The following is a 9,567-nucleotide window of genomic DNA, read 5'->3' as shown; positions in this document are numbered from 1 at the left end:
ATATATATATATATATATTTTTGGTCTCTGTTGCTGCCTGATTGTGTGCTTCTGGTTCCAAATGAGGTGTGTGGTTGACCAGTGAGTTCATAACTCTGGTGTTCGTAACAATGAGGTTCTACCGTAATTCTTTGACTCTTTCTGTTCTGTTTTTTTAATTTTCTATTTTTTTATAAAATAGAAATATCAAAATCTTAGAAAACTGCTCAGTACAGAATAAAATTGGACACTCTCTTTATCATTTAAATTCTTTGTGACATTGCTGAACAGTCACGACACTGAAGTCACCCCATTGTATCCTGGGACATGTCAGCAGTCTAACAAAAGAAACTTCACTGACTTGGTGGAAACAGGGCTTTGAAGCAGAGCCTGGAGCTGGGGCACGGAGCAGCAGGTTTTTGCCTGGAGCCGGAGCGGAGCCGGAGCACAGCTCCAAAGCCCTGGGTGGAAAGAAATAAGTTATATATATAGCTTTTAAGTGCTTGTTAGTTTTTTGAAAATTCTGCTTCTGCTAAAATGCTGGAACAGCGTTGTAAAAGTGGAAAATAACACCCTAATCTTGTCTGCCTAACTCCAGGCTTTGGGGGATTTTTCAGGTCTACAGGACTTTCTCCAGTGTCTCAGCCAGTGCCACAGCCATGGGTACAAAAGATGTGAAAGTGACATTAAATGGAATTAACTTTGTTCAGGCAAGCCACCAAAATGAGTTTTTTATTCCCAGTCATCTGTAGTCTTCTAAAGCTGATGTCCTGTTTTATTAATTTTAATAACACAAAGTATTTGGCAATATTTTCAAATAGAAGAGACACACAGGTGTGTGTTTTTTAAAAAAAAAAAAAAGAGGAAAGCCAAGAGGAAAACCTCAAGGTTTCCCACTGTAGGCAGGAATGCCATTGACCCCACTAAAGTGATTGATTGCCAATTTTAGTGACAGTTAATTTTAAAGTAAGATATTCAGTGGTTCAAAGCAAATGCCAACCTAAATTAGCCCTCAGAATGCACATTTTTTGTGTAAAAAGGAAATGTCACTAAGCATTTTTTGTGATTATCTTTTTTTTATTTGTTTAATTGTCTGGGTCATCTCCTAGTCATCAAAGTAATATTTTGGTACTGTAGTTACACTACACTGAATATTCCCATGTATATGGACTTGTTTAGCTTAGTGCACAGTGATCAGTTCCTGCTTTGAATCAGAGTTTCAACAGGTTTCCAACTGTTTACATAAAGAGTGAATCCAGCAGAAAGGAACAATGAGTATGGAGTGCAATCTTATGACAGTAATGAGGCTCAAGCAGAATGAGGAGTGAGTAGGAAAAAATGCATTATGTGAGAATAATGACACCAACATGGTGCATTTGAATCAGACGTCAGCTGTTGCGTCCATTTTCACAAGAATTAACAAGCATAAAGATTCAATTCTATTTAAAACATCTAATTTTTAGCATGCTAGTTATACAGTAAATTTAAAAAAAAAAAGACTGATGATGACAAATAGCTCTTTAACTAATCCCTAGTCATTGAAGGGATTCTCAGGTCAGTGTCCGATTAAGTGTTCAAATTAACTTGATTGTTGGGGTGATCAGTACCTTAAGAATTCCAATTGTACATGTTTGTATTGATCTTGTTGCAGCACTTTAAAAAAAAAACTAAAAAAGGGAGAACCCACTTCCTGTGTGTTGCACTGAAAATAAATTGATGTATATTGATCTATTAGGACAAAATACATGGATTGAAAAAAGTAATTTCCAAAGGTAAACATTCCAGCAATGAAGCTCTCCGGTTTTGCTGGTGGTGGTGAATGTTTTTGCTGGGGGTGTTCTGTAAAAGTTCTTAGGTTCATGTGTAGTGTGTGTTTTCTCTAAATTAGTAAAAATTTACTAGTTCGAACAGGATTGAGAAGACTCGTTAAATAATTATGGAATTATATAATTGTTTAATTGTGGGATTTTAAAATAATGTATAATATATAATTTTAGAATTATAATGTAATTGTAACTAAAGAACAATTATGTCACATAAATGCATTCATTGCATTGATAGTACCGGTGGGGAGAAGAAATAAGCACCCATCTAGTCTGTTTCAAATATGTTGAAGTCAGACAGAATGTTTCAGAAATCCAGTGGATTACTTAAATCTAATGATTTTTACATTTCCTGTTCATTAGATGTTTTTACCTCTATAAATTCCATACAAAGTGTGCTTCATATTGCTGCTAGTCTCTTCCAAACTAATCTCAACTGAAAAGTTATTTCACAAAGAGAAAGTGGCGCACTTCTTAAAATGTTTAATCCTGAAATCTGGCTTTGTAATGCTCTCAATTCACATAACAACTCAAAGACTACTTGATCATAGGGTGTATTTGGCTTCTTCTCAAGAATGTTCTGAAAATGCTTTACAGAGTTGTTGGAGGAAATGAAATACAATTTGTGGGATGAGGGTTAGGAAAGGACAGCTGGGTGGAGTTCTTAACTGCGAGCCTAGATGGTTAATATAACTCTTGAATTGAGTCTTGGATTCAAATCCTAGCTTGTCATATAAGAGGACGAATGTGGTGGTCTCACCATAGTTCATAGGAATGTGGAAATTATCCTATATCACAGAAACAACTCAGAATGGGACAAGATTTGCAGTCTCTTCAGGAAAATAGCCTAGAAATGGAATAGCAGGGGATTCGCAGGTCAGAAAAGAGGCACACTGTATACTCATCCTGTGCTTGGTTTTAGCTAGTGCTTTTAGTCCTTTACTTTAAAGAACCCAAACAATTTAACGTTAAAAAAATGATTTCAGTTTAGACTTCAGACACATCTACAGTCATAGGTGACAGGAGAGGCTCTGCCTCCACCAACGTGCCGCTGGACCCTCAGTTGCGGGATTTGGCAGCGAAGCTTTGCTTTATTATGCCCCATGCAGGTTCCTGGGTGGAGGAGGAGGCACATACCACCTCCTCGGCCGCTCTGGAACTTGCACGGGGCACACCAAAAGCGTCTTCTAACAGACACTTTTCCCCTGGGCGGGTTGGGTCTGGAGAGGGGAGGTGTGGCTGCGGCTGTCCCAGGGCTCCTCTGGATGTGGGGAGGCGGGGAAGACTCAGGGCTTTGGCCAGCCCGGGGCTCCTCCAGCAGGATGGGGGGCTCGGAGCTTCAGCCAGCCCGGGGCTACTCCAGCCAAGTGGGAGTTGCTCAGGACTTCAGCTGGCCTGGGCTTCCTGCGGCCAGGGGTGACGGGGGGGGCTCTCTGGGTGGGTGGGGGACTTGTGGCTCTGGCCACGGCAGGGGGGAAAGCAGGGAGTCCCGGGGCTACAATCATGGGGAGGGTGTGGGTGGAAGGGGCGGAGCTGGGGGCTAGGCTCCACCTGCCGCCCATGTCTGCAGTATAGTCAAACATATGTCATACAGGTCTGGTTTACACACAGTTTTTGTATCATAACTGCCAGGGGTGTAATTCTCTTTTATTTTTTGTTTGTTTGTAACTATTAATTATATTGGTACAATCCCTAGTCTGGTGGTACTTAGGCAGGTATAAATGTGCCTTTTACCAAAATAGCTTATTCTCCTTTCCGTATAGGAATAAGCTGTACTAATTTAAGTGTGTTTATACCAATATAACTGTCCATGCTGAGGGATCATGCCACCTGCTTTAACTATACTGGTATAGTTACAGTGGTACAGCTTTTGGATGTAGACAAGACATGATACCAATGAGATATATTCTTTTATTGAATCTGAGTTATCTGATATTTTATCAATCAGTTTATTAATCAAAGATAAATCAGCATGATGCAGAGAGGTAATACGTTACATCCAGCCTGTCCCAAAATGATTACAGAATTTTGGTATATAGCCTGCCTTTTTACAACAGATGGAAAATCAAAAAATACTCTGTATTAGCACAATCCTTTCCTCTTTTCTCTTATGTGGCTTCATACATGTTTTGCAAGACATAGAGGTGTCTATACCAACGTGACCCAGTACAGCTGCAGTACAGTAACTGGCAGATGGTGCATATCTTACAAGCTTCACCAGAACATACATCTTATTTTCTGACAGATTCTATACGTACAAAGAACAGAACTACATGTACAAAAACAGATTGCAACAGTTTAGTTACTAGTAGTTTTCCACAGTAAGCTTAGCAGGAATACAGTTCATAGTTCTGCGACTTAGAATATATGATATATCTTAATTGTTCAGTATTAGCTGCTTTCTCATTTTAGTTGCACAACACACCATATTCTATCAGATTTGTAGTTACAGCAATAAAGTAATTTACATATTTTGGTTAATACATCTGTTTGTAAGAGCTGATTTCACAATCTTAATACAATTCTATTCTTTAAATGATGAAACTACCACTGCAATCATGAACACTATAGTTTCTCAGGCTGTAGTTTTCCACTTCATCTGTGGTCTAGTCATAGAGTTAGGACTCTGGTTCTCTTTGGTCATCACCATAATTGCACAGGTAGGATAGAGTGGGCAAGGCATGGGACTGGGAGTCAGAAACTCAAGTTCCAACACTGGTTCAGACATTGATTCTGAGTGTGGCTTTGGTCAAGTCATGTAACTTTTCAGTATCCGTTTCTTTTGTTTGATTGGTTGGCTCTCTTCCCACCCACACTCAACCTGTAAAATGGAGACAATTACCTAACTCGCACGGGTGTTATGAGGAGTTGATATTTGTATAGCACTTTGAAGATGTAAAGTATATCAGTGATAAGTAATGCTGTTAACTTCAAACTTGATATTAGAAAAAATATGGTAATGTATATGAGTTTAACTTGAATTAAAAAGGTGTTCTATCACCCCTCAGAACTGTAGACTGCTAACGTTTCACTTCAGCCTTGTGTGGGACTGTTTCGTGAGTCTGCAGCCTGTTGGACAAACCCAGGTTATGTTTTCTCTTCTGTACAGTAGGCTTCTGTGATAATGTTTTTGTAGAGTATTGCCAATGTGTTCAGTGTAAATATTTGTTAGTTTTATTTAAGGCTCTGTATAATCCATGTCTACTCCCTTCCAGGGGGTTTGTTTTATTGAATCTCAAACAACAATCAGACATGTTCTACAGCCAAAACTTTTAGTCCAAACGTGGCTGGGGTTCAGTTTTTTTCTTCCAGAATCTCTCTGTACCAGACCTTAGTTTCCGTGCCCCTGACAGAGTTTCCAATCCCCTTTATGTCTTCATTGGCACATTAGCTACTGGTATGACATAGTAATTCCACTGCACCTTCATGTAAGGTATAAGCACCTGATAGCAAGTCTTACGTATATACTTAGAATATGGCACATTTTTCAAATAATTTGAGTTTTTACAGCAGTCTTCATTCAGGCAATGAAAGCACGTTTATTATTTAGACTCATAGACTTTAAGGTCAGAAGGGACCATTATGATCATCTAGTCTGACCTCCTGCACAATGCATGCCACAGAATCTCACCCACCCACTCCTGTAACAAATCTCTAACTTATGTCTGAGTACTGAAGTCCTCAAATTGTGGTTTGAAGACCTCAAGCTTCAGAGAATCCTCCAGCAAGTGACTTGTGCCCCATTCTGCAGAGGAAGGCGAAAAACCTCCAGGGCCTCTGCCAGTCTTCCCTGGAGGAAAATTCCTTCCCAGCCCCAAATATGGCTATCAGCTAAACCCTGAACATGTGGGCAGGACTCACCAGCCAGCACCCAGGAAAGAATTCTCTGTAGTAACTTAGATCCTATCCCATCTAACATCCCATCACAGACCACTGGGCATACTTACCTGCTATAATCAAAGGATTAATTGCCAAATGAATTGCCAAAATAGGCTACCATCAATACCATCTCCTCCATAACTATCAAGCTTAGTCTTAAAGCCAGAATATGCTTTGCCCCCACTACGCCCTTGGACAGCTATTCCAGAACTTCACTCCCTATCTAATATTAGAAACCTCAAGACTAAACTTCTTGTGTCAGTTTAATCATTGTTCTGGTGTCCACATTGGTACTAGCTTAAATAATCCTCCCTCCTAATATTATCCGCTGATAATATTAAAAGAGCAGTCATATCCCCCCCTCAAGCCTCTTTGGTAGCCTAAACAAGCCAAGCTCTTTGAGTCTCCTTTCATAAGAGAGGTTTTTCCCATTCCTCAGATCACCTAGTGCCTTCTCTGAACTGTTCAGTTTGAATCATCTTCTTAACAATGGAAAGACCGAACTGACACAGTATTCCAGATGATAGAATCTCACAGGCCTGTATAACGGTACTAACACTTCCTTATCTTGTAGTGGAAATACTCGCCTGATGCATGCCTAAAATCGCATTAGCTTTTTTAAACAGGCCATATCACATGGCAGCCCATAGGCATCCTATGATCAACCAATACTCCAAGGTCCTTCTCCTCCTCTGTTACTTCCAACTGATGTGTCCCCAATTTATAACTAAAATTCTTGTTATCAATCCCTAAATGCATGACCTTGCACTTTTCACTATTAAATTTCATCCTATTACTATTACTCCAGTTTACAAGGTCATCCACATCTTCCTGTATGATATCCCGGTTCTTCTCCGTGTTAGCAGTATCTCCCAGCTTTGTGTTATCTGGAAACTTTATTAGCACATTCCCACTTTTTGTGCCAAGGTCAGTAATAAAAAGGTTAAGTAAGATTGGTCCCAAAACTGATCCTTGAGGAACTCCACTAGTAACCTCCTTTCAGCCTGTCCGTTCACCTTTCAATACGACTCGTTGTAGTCTCCCGTTTAACCAGTTCCTTATCCACCTTTCAATTTTCATATTGATCCCCATCTTTTCCAATGTAACTAATAATTCCTCATGTGGAACCGTATCAAATGCCTTACTGAAGTCGAGGTAAATCAGATCCACTGCGTTTCCTTTGTCTAAAAAATCTGTCACCTTCTCAAAGAAGGAGATCAGGTTGGTTTGTCACAATCTACCTTTTATAAATCCGTGTAAGTCATATAGGAAAAATTCTACTTGTCTAGTTGCCAGGTGCAAATCACTTTTTGATGAGCAAGTAAAATATCATCATAGCAAGGATAGATGAGTACATTTGATGTCTGGGCTTGTATGTTTTCATGAACACTTCGCAAGGCTTAATTAAGTCTTACAACATCCCTGCACAGTAGGTATTAACATTTCATATTAATCATAATTAATGATATACTATGCATGACAGATTTGAGACCATGGAAGCCTGAAAATTTCAAAAGACTATTGTATTGGGATGTGGCAGACACTGGGATTAGTGATAAACTTTTGTATTTATAAATGCTACATATATTTTTTGTTTGCAGTGTTGGTCCCAGGATATTAGAGAGACAAGGTGGGTGAGATAATATCTTTTACTAGATCAACTTCATCCACCGACTTTCTCTCTCACAGGTCATTTCATAGGTGAGCCAGTCATCATATTGTACTTGGATTTTCAGAAAGCCTTTAAAAAGGTCCCTAACCAAAGGCTCTTAAGCAAAGTAAACTGTTATAGGATAATAGGGCAGGTTCTCTCAGGGATCAATAACTGGTTAAAATATTGGAAATAAAGGCTAGGAATAAGTGGTCAGCTGTCAGAGTGAAGAGAGATAGATAGTGGGGTCCCTCAAGGTTCTGTACTGGAACTTGTGCTGTTCAACATATTCATAAACAATCCGGAAAAAGGGGTAAACAGTGAGGTGGCAAAATTTGTAGATGATACAAAATGATTCAGGATAGTAAAGTCCTGAAAAGAAAGATGACTGTGAAGACTAACAGAGGGATCTCACAAAGCTGCGTCACAAAATGGGAAATTTAAATTCAATTGTTGATAAATACAAAGTAATGCACATGGGAAAAACTGATCCCAACTCTGCATACATCTTAGAAAAGAGATGACTGAGGGATGGATGTGATAGAGGTCTATAAAATCATGAATGGTGTGGAGAAAGTGAATAGAGAAGTATTATTTACCCCTTCACTTAACACGATGATGGGATCCCCACGGTGCTCTTGGAACTGGGGTACTGCTGTGCACCCTTTTGCCTCCAGCCTGGGCTGTCTCTTACAGTGCTTTGCTAGTGACAAGCAGCAAACCTCACCAGGTGCTGCTATCACTCAGGACAACAGCCCCACATCCAGCTCAATTGCATGACTGCTTCCAAAGCCACTCATGAATCACACAGAGAAAGGCACCAGCCAGTTCCCCCCAGCCTTGCATCCCCAGACTATACCATCTTGCCCTGGTCAGAAGCCTAACCAGTGTAAGTTTATTACCCAGTCTGCCGGGGGCGGGTTAACACCCCTGAACGAGAAAGTTGCAGCACTGTAAATTGCAAGGGTAGACAAGCCCAGTCATAGAGTTGAGCAATCTCCATTATGTGGTGCTTCTGCAGCCCTCATTGAATTGTAGATCCCTTGATGACACCTCCCCTGCTGATCAATGATTGCTGAGCACCTTTCTGGGAGTGATTTGCCGCCTTTGTATGTCACTAGCAAACTTGCAACATATTTCAGTAACAACCATACAGCAAAATCTCATAACTGGATACATAGTAACAATATATGTATTTTGACATAACAATGGGTTTCAGAATATCATGATCTTTAATTTGATATCTTACATTGCATATTTTGTATGAAATATCACAACTATATATGAATGATGAATATAGGGGTTATAGGGTGCCATTTCGAGGTGCAGTATGTCACCGTAGATTTTTTTAGGACAGAAAATGAGAGTACCATCTTCTTTTGGGTTTGTGGAAGAAACTTGATAAGGTGAGATTGCGATGCTGTTCTATGTTGGAAGCACTGCAGGTGCTTCTGGCCATGCAGCCAAATTCAGGATTACATTGTTAAACTAGAATTTGTTGAAAAGGTCCCCATTTTGTGCTGCAAGACTTCACTTCCCTAAAGTTTTTTTTCTCATAATGAGTCTGATCCAATACTGTTGAAGTCAGTGGGAGTCTTTTAATTGAGTTAATGAGCATTGGTTTAGACCCAATAACAGTATGATAATAAACAAGGCTTTCTACCCTCAGTAAGAGTTAGGGCACAATTTGCTTTCCCACTCGTCAAAAGCCCTTATCTATCGGAAGAACTGTTATGCAGTATATAGGAAGAATAACTAGTCTTTCTAGGTCATAAGCTTAATTACAGGCTTCCTTTCCCTTCTGGTGCCATTATTGAATGGAGTTCATCCCCACAACTGCTAATTCCAATTTAATCATATGGAGGTCATGAAATGTAAATTAGAAGATGCTGCGATTCATTTATATTGCACTGGATGACAATGCAATATATCTTACAATTTCATTAATAACTTTCAAGTTAATCTTCTCTGTGTCATTTATCACCCCATAGAGGAATCAGAGCAAAGCCATTTTCAGCTTTTTTGTTTTAGATTTGTCAATGCAAATGACAGTTTGTGTTGTAATAATGCAGCCCTTTGTCAGTCTATATATGGCAGCAATTAAATAGGAAGCTGTAGAAGCTAGTCTACTCATGTCAAACCTGGGGGAGAACTACTTTTTGCTGGAAGTGTTAGGTTTGTATCAGAAGGTATTTTCTGTTGTGGACTGTAGTGCCTCTGTTAGATCTTTTATAT

At 39.6% G+C, this 9,567-nt stretch overlaps 1 protein-coding gene across 3 annotated transcripts in view; it reads left to right on the top strand.

Annotated features, from left to right (window-relative positions):
* RALBP1 (ralA binding protein 1) overlaps positions 1–9,567 on the top strand; it is a 56,870-nt gene that overhangs the window by 3,530 nt on the left and 43,773 nt on the right. The gene's annotated exons all lie outside the window — the stretch shown is intronic.

The sequence above is a fragment of the Chelonoidis abingdonii genome, chromosome 2, assembly GCF_003597395.2.
Source record: "Chelonoidis abingdonii isolate Lonesome George chromosome 2, CheloAbing_2.0, whole genome shotgun sequence".
NCBI classification, from domain to species: Eukaryota; Metazoa; Chordata; order Testudines; family Testudinidae; genus Chelonoidis; species Chelonoidis abingdonii.
Note: the sequence above shows the minus strand (reverse complement) of the source record. Positions and strands in the feature narration are given on the sequence as shown.